The sequence below is a fragment of the Vigna unguiculata genome, unplaced genomic scaffold (genome assembly GCF_037176805.1).
Source record: "Vigna unguiculata cultivar grain cowpea cultivar isolate G323 ecotype 2 unplaced genomic scaffold, ASM3717680v1 ptg000054l, whole genome shotgun sequence".
Classification (NCBI taxonomy): Eukaryota; Viridiplantae; Streptophyta; class Magnoliopsida; order Fabales; family Fabaceae; genus Vigna; species Vigna unguiculata.
In genome coordinates this window covers 35133-47625 of record NW_028196702.1, presented here as the reverse complement: position 1 = coordinate 47625, position 12493 = coordinate 35133, and the positions used below count along the sequence as shown (strand labels likewise).

Genomic DNA, 12493 nt, shown 5'->3' with positions numbered 1-12493 from the left:
AAAAGGCAGTTTTTCAATCATTGACTCAAATCCATTGTTGAACTGAATGAATCCCACTGAGTGGAATAGGGAGGTACTTATGGCAGAACGGACCAATCTAATGTTTCACAATAAAGTGATAGGTGGAACTGCCATTAAACGACTTATTAGCAGATTAATAGATCACTTCGGAATGGCATATACATCACATATCCTGGATCAAGTCAAGACTCTGGGATTCCGCCAAGCTACGGCTACATCCATTTCATTAGGAATTGATGACCTTTTAACAATACCTTCGAAAGGATGGCTAGTCCGAGATGCTGAACACCAAAATTTGATTTTGGAAAAACAGCATCATTATGGAAATGTACATGCAGTAGAAAAATTACGCCAATCCATTGAGATATGGTATGCTACAAGTGAATATTTTCGACAAGAAATGAATCCTAATTTTAGAATGACCGATCCTTTTAATCCAGTCCATATAATGTCCTTTTCGGGAGCTAGAGGAAATGCATCTCAAGTACACCAATTAGTAGGTATGAGAGGATTAATGTCGGATCCACAAGGACAAATGATTGATTTACCTATTCAAAGCAATTTACGCGAAGGGCTATCTTTAACAGAATATATAATTTCTTGCTACGGAGCTCGTAAAGGGGTTGTAGATACTGCTGTACGAACATCAGATGCTGGATATCTTACACGTAGACTTGTTGAAGTGGTTCAACATATTGTTATACGTCGAACAGATTGTGGTACCATTCGAGGAATTTCAGTAAATACCCAGAATGAAACGATGCCGGAAAGTAGTTGGACACAAACATTAATTGGTCGTGTATTAGCAGACGATATACAGAGGTTCACGATGCATTGCCATTAGAAATCAAGATATTGGAATTGGACTTTTCAATCGATTGAAAACCTTTCAAACACAACCAATATCTATACGAACTCCTTTTACCTGTAGGAATACATCTTGGATCTGTCGATTGTGTTATGGTCAAAGTCCTACTCAAGGTCACTTGGTGGAATTAGGAGAAGCTGTAGGTATTATTGCGGGCCAATCCATTGGAGAACCGGGCACTCAATTAACATTAAGAACTTTTCATACTGGCGGAGTATTCACAGGGGGGACTGCCGAACAGGTGCGAGCACCTTATAATGGAAAAATTAAATTCAATGAGGATTTGGTTCATCCTACACGTACACGTCACGGGCATCCTGCTTTTCTATGTTATATAGACTTGTATGTTAGTATTGAAAATGGTGACATTATACATAATGTGACTATTCCACCAAAAAGTTTTCTATTAGTTCAAAATAATCAATATGTAAAATCAGAACAAGTGATTGCCGAGATTCTCGCAGGAACATATACTTTTAATTTAAAAGAAAAAGTTCGAAAACATGTTTATTCTGACTTAGAAGGAGAAATGCATTGGAGTACGGATGTGTATCATGCATCAGAATTTAAATATAGTAATGTCCATATCTTACCAAAAACAAGTCATTTATGGATTTTATCAGGAAAATCAGACAGATCCGCTTCAGTCTCTTTTTCAACCCGAAAAGATCAAGATCAATTGAACATTCATTATCTTTCTACAGGAGAAAGAGATATTTGTAACCATTTAGCAAGTAATAATAAAGTAAGACATAATTTGTTTCGTTTCACTCCTTCTGAAAAAAAAGAAAGAAGGATTTCAGATTATTCAAAAAATAATCAAATCCTATGTAAAGATCATTGTCATTTTACACATCCTGCTATTTTTCACGATACTACGGATTTATTAGCAAAGAGGCGGAGAAATCGATTCATTATTCCATTTCAATTCCAATCGATTCAAGAACGAGACAAAGCACTAATGTTAGATTCCAGTATCTCGATTGAAATACCAATCCATGGTATTTTTCGTAGAAATAGTATTTTTGCTTATTTCGATGATCCTCAATACCGAACACAGAGCTCGGGTATTACTAAATATAGGACTATTGATATAAATTACATTTTTAAAAAAGAGGATTTTTTAATCGAGTATCCAGGAATTCAAGAATTTAAGACAAAATACCAAATTAAAGTAGATCAATTTTTTTTCATTCCCGAAGAAGTGTATATTTTACCAGAATTTTCTTCCATAATGGTACGGAACAATAGTATTATTGAAGTAGATACACCAATCACTGTAAATATAAGAAGTCAAGTAAGCGGGTTGGTTCGATTGGAGAAGAAAAAAAAAAAGATTCAATTAAAAATATTTTCCGGGAATATCTATTTTCCCGGAGAAATGGATAAGATATCCCGGCACAGTGCCATGTTGATACCACCGAGAACGGTAAAAAAAAATTCAAAAGGATCAAAAAAAAAAATGAAAAATTGGATCTATGCTCAATGGATCACAATTATGAAAAAAAAGTATTTTGTTTTGGTTCGACCGGTCATTTTATATGAAATAGAAGATAGGATCAATTTAATCCAATTTTTTTCCCAAGATATGTTACAAGAAAGAGATAATTTGGAACTTCAAATTATTCATTATATTCTTTCTGGAAATGGAAAATCAATTCGGGGAATTTCTAATTCTAATACAAGTATTCAATTAGTTCGGACTTGTTTAGTCTTAAATTGGGATCAAGACAAAAAATTGTCTTCTATCGAAAAAGGGCATGCTTCTTTTGTTGAACTAAGTATAAAAGGTTTGGTTAGATATTTCTTAAAAATGGACTTAGGAAAATCCCATATTTCATATATAAGAAAAAGGAAAGATCCGCTCGGTTCAAGATTTATCTTGGATAATGAGTCGGACTGGACCAACATCAATCCATTTTTTTTTATAGATCCGAGGGAAAAAGTTCAACAATCACTTAGTCAAAATCATGGAACTATTCATATGTTGTTGAATAGAAATGAGAAATGCCGATCTTTAATAATTTTGTCATCATCGAATTGTTTTCAAATACGATCATTCCACGATGGAAAATATTACAATGGGATAAAAGAAGAAATAAATCCAATTCAAAGAGATCCTCTGATTCCAATTCAAAATTCGTTAGGTCCTTTAGGAATAGCCCTTCAAGTTGCCCATTTTTATTTTTACCTTTTAATTACTAATAATCAGATCTCGATAAATAAAAACGGGCAACTTGACAAATTAAAAGAAACTTTTCAAGTATTAAAATATTATTTAATAGACGAAAACGAGATCATTTATAAATCTGATCTATCTAGTAACATCCTTTTAAATCCATTCTATTTGAATTGGCATTTTTTCCATCATAATTATTGTGAAAAAAAAACGTTTCCCATAATAAGTCTTGGTCAATTTATTTGCGAAAATGTATGTATAGTTCAAACGAAAAATGAACCACACCTTAAATCGGGTCAAATTCTAACTGTTCAAATGGATTCTGTAGGAATAAGATCGGCTAACCCTTATTTGGCGACTCCTGGAACAACTGTTCATGGTCATTATGGAGAAATACTTTCTGAAGGAGATATATTAGTTACATTTATATATCAAAAATCGAGATCAGGTGATATAACACAAGGTCTTCCAAAAGTAGAACAGGTATTGGAAGTTCGTTCGATTGATTCAATATCCATAAACCTAGAAAAGAGAGTGGATACTTGGAATGGGCGTATAACAAGAATTCTTGGCATTCCTTGGGGATTCTTCATTAGTGCTGAGCTAACTATAGCGCAAAGTCGTATTTCTTTGGTTAATCAAATTCAAAAAGTTTATCGATCCCAGGGAGTTCACATTCATAATAGACATATAGAAATTATTGTGCGTCAAATAACATCAAAAGTATTGGTTTCAGAAGATGGAATGTCTAATGTTTTTTTGCCTGGCGAACTAATTGGATTGTTGCGGGCCGAACGAGCTGGGCGTTCCTTAGAAGAGTCGATCTGCTATCGAGTTCTATTATTGGGGATAACAAAAACATCTTTGAATACTCAAAGTTTCATATCTGAAGCAAGTTTTCAAGAAACTGCTAGAGTTTTATCAAAAGCCGCTCTCCGGGGTCGCATAGATTGGTTGAAAGGTCTGAAAGAGAACGTTGTTTTAGGGGGAATGATGCCAGTTGGTACTGGATTCAAAAGAATAATATACCGTTCAAAGCAAAGGCAATATAACAAGATTACCCCGGAAACAAAAAAAAGAATTTATGTGATACATCAAAATAATCTAGGATTTAAGAATTCCTAAAATAATGATTCTTAAGGTCGTATTCATCTCCGGTCACTTTATTTTGTATATATTTTGTATAATAAAAGAAACATAATAAATAAACGAATCATATTCAATGAAATAGAAAAAATGGCCCGATCTTTTTTTTATCAACGGCAAATTTTCAGTAGAAGAGAAGGTTCCTTCGGAACACTTATTTTTTTCTATTTCAGTATACTGGGTCTCTTTCTTTCATTTCAAAAAATTGATCTAATTTCTATTTGGAAATGAAAGAAAAGTGTGGGGATAATTATAAATGACAAAAAGATATTGGAACATAATTTTGGAAGAGATGATGGAAGCTGGTGTTCATTTTGGCCACGGTACTAGAAAATGGAATCCTAAAATGTCACCTTATATTTCTGCAAAGCGTAAGGGTATTCATATTACAAATCTTATTAGAACTGCTCGGTTTTTATCAGAATCTTGTGATTTAGTTTTTGATGCAGCAAGTGGGGGAAAACAATTCTTAATTGTTGGTACAAAAAAAAAAGCAGCTGATTCAGTAGCGCGGGCTGCAATAAGAGCTCGGTGTCATTATGTTAATAAAAAATGGCTCGGCGGTATGTTAACGAATTGGTATACTACAAAAACACGACTTCAAAAGTTCAGGGACTTGAGAATGCAACAAAAGACGGGGAGATTTCATAGTTTTCCAAAAAAAGATGCCGCTATATTGAAGAGACAATTAGCTCAATTGGAAACATATCTTGGCGGCATTAAATATATGAAGGGCTTACCAGATATTGTAATAATCGTCGATCAACAAGAAGAATATACGGCTCTTCGAGAATGTATAACTTTGGAAATTCCAACAATTTGTTTAATTGATACAAATAGTGACCCGGACCTCGCTGATATTTCAATTCCAGCTAATGATGATGCTATAGCCTCAATTCGATTAATTCTTAACAAATTAGTTTTTGCAATTTGTGAGGGTCGGTCTAGATATATACGAAATTCTTGATTAATAATAAGATAAAAAATTCTTGAATTTGCTTCGAGGGGTTCATAGATTTATGGAATCGCTTACTATACTAGTAAGAAATTGCACAAAAATGAAAATAGAAAACAAACAAAAATTTTATGTAATTAGTATCGGTATTCAAAATCAAAAATGAAAGTAGACAAATCAAAAGGGAAAGGAGATGTTTGAATAAAAATAATTCCCTTTTTTCAACTTCTTTTTTTAGAGGACAGGACAATATGAATGTTTTATTATGCTCTATCAACACATTAAAAAGATTATACGATATATCTGCTGTGGAAGTAGGTCAACATTTCTATTGGCAAATAGGGGGTTTCCTAGTACATGCCCAAGTACTTATTACTTCTTGGGTTGTAATTGCTATCTTATTGGTTTCAGCCATTCTAGTTATTCGAAATCTGCAAACCATTCCCACTTTCGGTCAGAATTTATTTGAATATGTTCTTGAATTCATTCGAGACGTGAGCAAAACTCAGATTGGAGAAGAATATGGTCCGTGGGTTCCTTTTATTGGAACTTTGTTTCTATTTATTTTTGTTTCTAATTGGTCAGGGGCTCTTTTACCTTGGAAAATCATCCAATTACCTCATGGGGAGTTAGCTGCACCCACAAATGATATAAATACTACCGTTGCATTAGCTTTACTTACATCAGTTGCATATTTCTATGCGGGTCTTTCAAAAAAAGGATTAGCTTATTTTAGTAAATACATCCAACCAACTCCAATCCTTTTACCGATTAACATATTAGAAGATTTCACAAAACCCTTATCCCTTAGTTTTCGACTTTTCGGAAATATATTAGCTGATGAATTAGTAGTTGTTGTTCTTGTTTCTTTAGTACCTTTAGTAGTTCCTATACCTGTCATGTTCCTTGGATTATTCACAAGCGGTATTCAAGCTCTCATTTTTGCTACTTTAGCTGCGGCTTATATAGGTGAATCCATTGAAGGCCATCATTGACTAGTTTTCTCAAAAATAGTCTTTTTTGTTTAGCTTGCCACACATATATTGTGGCTCAATAGAATCTACAAAATAAACATCTATCTATAGATATATAGATAGATATAGATAGATCTATTCGATTAGTATATATTAGTTTGGATATTCAAAAAAAATGAATAGCTAGAATTAGAATTCTGTATGATATTTACGTTTACAATGTGTGATAAAAAGATACTATATAGAATGTTAGTAGATTCTCGTTTGATTCACATTTAATTCAACAATTGATCAAAAGATAATTAAAAACATTTAGATCACCCAATTTCCTATATTTCTTTGAAACATTAATGAAATCGAATGAATTTATTTAGATTGATTGTATCCATATGGGATAAGAGAATAAGAAAAGAGGGAAGGGGAGCTTAAAAAAAAACATGATAAAAAAAATAGAAGTGAGGGGATCAGTCAAGGTTTTTTAGGTTTCAAAGAATGAATTTCAATTTCGATTGAATCTAAAACACAAAGAAAATTAGTTTACAGCATAGAAGAAACCTATGTATATGTGATATGATATTATAGATGAACTAGTTTTATATGAACTAACCATATATCTGAAATAACTAATCTTTTCTATATAAAAAAGGCCTCGCTATTACTGTCAATTTCTATAGGGATAGAAAAGCAAAGTCCTTGCGTTTCAGCTCTAATTGTGAATTGAAAATTAAAAAACTAAAGAAATTGTATAAAAAAACGAAGAATTCAAAGAATGATTCCAAAATTAAGGTAAGAGAAGAACAAAGATTATACAGATTCACCCCCAAAACTATGTAGTTCGAGACGAAAAAAGAAATCTCGAAGTAATTCGTTTAATAACTATTATTTTCAATTTTTAATTCTTATTTTTATTAATTACTTTAACTGAAAAAGTCTTGGTAATTGAAAAATGAAGTCAGAATTTATTAGTCGATTATATCATTAACTATTTCTTTCTTTTATATGTAGGTTACGAGGAAATTCTCATGAATCCAATTATTTCTGCCGCTTCTGTTATTGCTGCTGGATTGGCCGTAGGGCTTGCTTCTATTGGACCTGGGGTTGGTCAAGGCACTGCCGCAGGGCAAGCTGTAGAGGGGATTGCACGACAACCAGAGGCAGAGGGAAAAATACGGGGTACTTTATTACTTAGTCTGGCTTTTATGGAAGCTTTAACAATTTACGGGCTGGTTGTAGCATTAGCACTTTTATTTGCTAATCCTTTTGTTTAATCCTAAAAAGATAAAAATACATATGTGGACTTCCTTTTTCGAATTATATTAATAATTCACTCCTACAATTCTTTATCTGTTCGGATAAGAACACAGGAGAAGGACTAATTGAAAGGTATTCACATACTTATTCACCCTCTTTCTTCTTTTTGTTTAGTCCAATGAACCCCTCTTTTATTTTATTTCTTTTAAGATAATTTTTTGAAAGTGTTCAAACTAGATAGATTTTGCAATTGATAAAAGAACTGGTATCTAATTCTAAGAAGTATCATTCTTTTAGGGAATCTTCCAATTGATTGACCAATCCAAATTATATCAAATTCTATAATTATATATTCCAATTAGATTATTATATTATCTATCTAATAGGAATATTAGAAAGATAATTAGTCTATTCATAAGAGGAGATGAGATCATATGAAAAATATAACCGATTCTTTCCTTTGTTTGGGCTCCTGGCCATCCGCCGGAAGTTTCGTGTTTAATACCGATATTTTAGCAACAAATCCAATAAATCTTAGTGTAGTGTTAGGTCTACTGGTTTTTTTTGGAAAGGGAGTGTGTGCGAGTTGTTTATTTCAAAGAATAAATTGGATTTAACCAAACTGCACTTTTTAGTTTAGTTAGAATTAAGAAAATGTGCAGAATCCCGCGAATTACTTCTGAATTCATTTTCTTTTTTGAATAAATTAAGAAAAATCTTAAAGAACCATAGCATTTCGCGCTTTATTGGTAATCCACTTTGATTCTCTATTTACCAAAAATTTTGGACTATTACCATGGTTAAAAAGAGTTTGAAGTCTATACGCAGTGTAGTACTCTTTCTACCGCTATATTAATACAGAAAGGAAACGGTTTCAAAAAAATTATTCGATTTTTTTTCGATATAAAACACTCATGTCGATAAAAAAAATGGCTTGAATCCTATTTATGGCGAGAAATAAAAAACGGGTGAATTTAAACCTCCCCTTTGTACGATGCGTAATCGATGGATGACCTATGTATAAATTCAAAAGAAGTCTTTGGATTTGAATAAAAAAACAACTTTGTTGACATATATTTGTTTGGTCAAAAGAGTCCTCCGAATATTCTAGTCTTATATTGGTAATTGTTTTCACTTTGAATAGAGAAGAGAGGATAGGCTCATTACATAAAAAATTGGTAAATTTCCGATAAGTAATTGAGTGTGAGAGCCAAATGAATCGAAAGATTCATGTTTGGTTCGGGAAGAGATCATAGACATTTTGAAATGGATGGAAAGAGAGTCTACTTTCATTACGTGATTTATTAGATAATCGAAAACAGAAAATCTGGAGAACTATTCGAAACTCAGAAGAATTACAGGAAAACGCCATTGAACAGCTCGAAAAAGCCCAGGCCCGCTTAAGGAAAGTTGAAACAGAAGCAGATCTGTTTCGGGTGAATGGCTATTCTGAGATCAAACGAGAAAAATTGAATTTAATTAATTCAATTTATACGACTTTGGAACAATTAGAAAATTACAAAAACGAAGCTATTGATTTTGAACAACAAAGAGTTATTAATCAAGTTCGACAGCGGGTTTTACAACAAGCCTTACAGGGAGCTCTAGGAACTCTAAATAGTTGCTTGAACAACGAGTTACATTTACGTACTGTTAGTGCTAATATTGGCATGTTTGGGATGATGAAATAAAAAAATAACTGATTAGGCTTTCTATTATACAATAGAGTATAGGCATCATTTTTTTCTTATAAAAAATAAATTTAAGATATTTTCATGGTAACCATTCGTGCAGATGAAATTAGTAAAATTATCCGTGAACGCATTGAGCAATATAATACAGAAGTAAAAATTGTAAATACTGGTACCGTACTTCAAGTAGGCGATGGTATTGCTCGTATTTATGGTCTTGATGAAGTAATGGCGGGTGAATTGGTGGAATTTGAAGAAGGTACTATAGGCATTGCTTTGAATTTGGAATCAAAAAATGTTGGTGTTGTATTAATGGGTGATGGTTTGCTGATACAAGAGGGAAGTTCAGTAAAAGCAACAGGAAGAATTGCTCAGATACCTGTAAGTGAAGCTTATTTGAGTCGTGTTATAAATGCCCTGGCTAAACCAATTGACGGTCGAGGAGAAATTTCAGCTTCGGAATCTCGATTAATAGAATCTCCCGCTCCCGGTATTATTTCAAGACGTTCGGTATATGAGCCTCTCCAAACAGGACTTATTGCTATTGATTCGATGATCCCCATAGGACGGGGCCAGCGAGAATTAATTATTGGAGATAGACAAACAGGTAAAACAGCAGTAGCCACAGATACAATTCTCAATCAACAGGGACAAAATGTAATATGTGTTTATGTAGCTGTTGGTCAAAAAGCATCTTCTGTGGCTCAAGTGGTGACTACCTTACAAGAAAGAGGAGCAATGGAATACACTATTGTAGTAGCTGAAACAGCGGATTCTCCAGCTACATTACAATACCTCGCGCCTTATACAGGAGCAGCTCTGGCTGAATATTTTATGTACCGTGAACGTCACACTTTAATCATTTATGACGATCTCTCCAAACAAGCACAGGCTTATCGGCAAATGTCTCTTCTATTACGAAGACCACCAGGTCGCGAAGCTTATCCAGGGGATGTTTTTTATTTACATTCGCGTCTTTTGGAAAGAGCCGCTAAATTAAGTTCTCAGTTAGGCGAAGGAAGTATGACTGCTTTACCAATAGTTGAAACTCAATCGGGAGATGTTTCAGCTTATATTCCTACGAATGTAATTTCCATTACAGATGGCCAAATATTCTTATCGGCCGATCTATTCAATGCTGGAATAAGACCCGCTATTAATGTTGGTATTTCAGTTTCCAGAGTTGGATCGGCGGCTCAAATCAAAGCCATGAAACAAGTAGCTGGTAAATTAAAATTGGAATTAGCACAATTCGCAGAATTAGAAGCTTTTGCACAATTCGCTTCTGATCTAGATAAAGCTACTCAAAATCAATTAGCAAGAGGTCAACGATTGCGCGAGTTGCTTAAACAATCCCAATCAGCTCCTCTTACTGTGGAAGAACAGATAGTAACTATTTATACCGGAACGAATGGTTATCTTGATTCATTAGAAATTGGACAGGTAAGGAAATTTCTTGTTGAGTTACGTGCTTACTTAAAGACGAATAAACCTCAATTCAAAGAAATCATATCTTCTACCAAGACATTCACTGGGGAAGCAGAAGCCCTTTTAAAGGACGCTATTAAAGAACAGATGGAACTCTTTTTATTCCAGGAACAAGTAGAAAAAAATTGATGAATCATTAAATAATTTTGTAATTCAATTTTCCAATTTTTATAATTAGTATCTTTTAATATGTTTTTATTTCATTTGAATATTATATATAATGAATTCGAATCAAAATGTAATAAATCAAAAAAAATAGAAGGACAAGGTTGAAATTAGATATGCAAACAACTTGCGTCCAATAGGATTTGAACCTATACCTAAGGTTTAGAAGACCTCTGTCCTATCCATTAGACAATGGACGCTTCTATTTTATATTTGATTCTTTAACCTTTTTAACTAAACCTTATTAAAAAGATTAAAGAATCAAACAAATATAAAGAATTCTAGAAATTATAAAAATAAAATAAATCAAATATTTAGAATAAAAGAAAAAAAAAATAAAAAAGAAAAATCAATTGAATATAATTGAATATATATAACTAAAACTAAATTAAGAAATGAAAATGAAGAATTGACAAATTCTTTAAGAATTCTAGATTCATTCTCGAAGAAAAAAGATAGATTTAAATAGAATAAAATAGAAGCGGGTAGCGGGAATCGAACCCGCATCGTTAGCTTGGAAGGCTAAGGGTTATAGTCGACGTTGATTCATCATTTTGATTTAACGTCTCTAATTCAAAACTGAACGTGAAACTTTTGTTTCATTCGGCTCCTTTACGGAATGAAGAGATGGACAATAAAAAAAATTGACCCATAACATCTATGTCAGCCTTTTTGTATGAATAGGTTTCAAATATCTTGCTTTTTAGATGATCCCTCTAGAAGAGCAATATTCTAACAATCTATGTTTTTTTTCTAGTTACTTCGTTCTCTATTTCTATTTCAGAAAATCTTTAGGAAAAGAAGAAAATTTCCGTCGAGCTAAAAAAATGTCGATGTCTCTAGTAAACTAAAAGAATCGTTTAATAGCTATTTTGCTTCAATTTTTACTATGCAAAAAAATGGAAGATTTAGTTACGATTAGAAAGAAACTTTGTATATTTCTCTCCATAGATCCTTTAGTAATACTCAAAAAATTCGGATTATAGATCCAATTCCAAAAACTTATGTTTCATAATTTTAAAACTCAATTTGTCAAATTCGATTTGATTCTTCTTGTATACAAATTACAATAATGTATATTATACCGCAAATAATTCATCGAGGGGTATAAAGGAGTCCCTTTAAGTAAAAAATAAAGTTTTTGATCGGCATATGAATCAAATGGGGGATCCCTTAACTTTTGGGGGGTCCTTGAAACGAATCGCACTTTTACCACTAAACTATACCCGCTACAATATCATTATTGTATCTTTTGTTGAACAAAGCAATCAGACAAAATAAAGAAATGGGAGGCATAATATTCTAATAAGTCGAGTATTGACATGTTTCATTAGAGAATCTTCTAATGAAATTTGAAAAACGGGATAATTTTCATTTTTTTATTTTGCTGAAGGTTATATATATATACAATTTACGTTACCAGAAAAAAGAGAGGGAGTAAGAAAAGAGAACATTTTTATATTATCTTATTTTGGTTTTATCTCATAGGAATCTATCCGTATCTCTTATTTTTTTTTTAATTACAAATATTTTTACAAATATTTTTTTTTCGAATAAAATATATTCAAATAAAGAATTTTTCTTCAATATTCATGGGAATAAAAGAAAAAGAGCCCGACTAGGTACTGGCCGGGCTCATTGGCTGTATAAAAAGAAAAAAAGAAAACTAAAATATATAGAATAATAAAAAAAAGATAGATAAGATAAAAAAGAATAAAAAAAAAGCAAGTCTCTTTTTTTTTTAAGCTCCCTTTT

The 12493-nt window shown here is 32.5% G+C and overlaps 1 non-coding gene across 1 annotated transcript; it reads right to left on the bottom strand.

Annotated features, from left to right (window-relative positions):
* Positions 1 to 10866: 10866 nt before the first annotated feature.
* TRNAR-UCU (transfer RNA arginine (anticodon UCU)) lies at positions 10867 to 10938 on the bottom strand. The gene has a single exon. It is a non-coding gene; the product is annotated as a tRNA-Arg (tRNA).
* Between the last annotated feature and the right edge of the window lie 1555 nt (positions 10939 to 12493).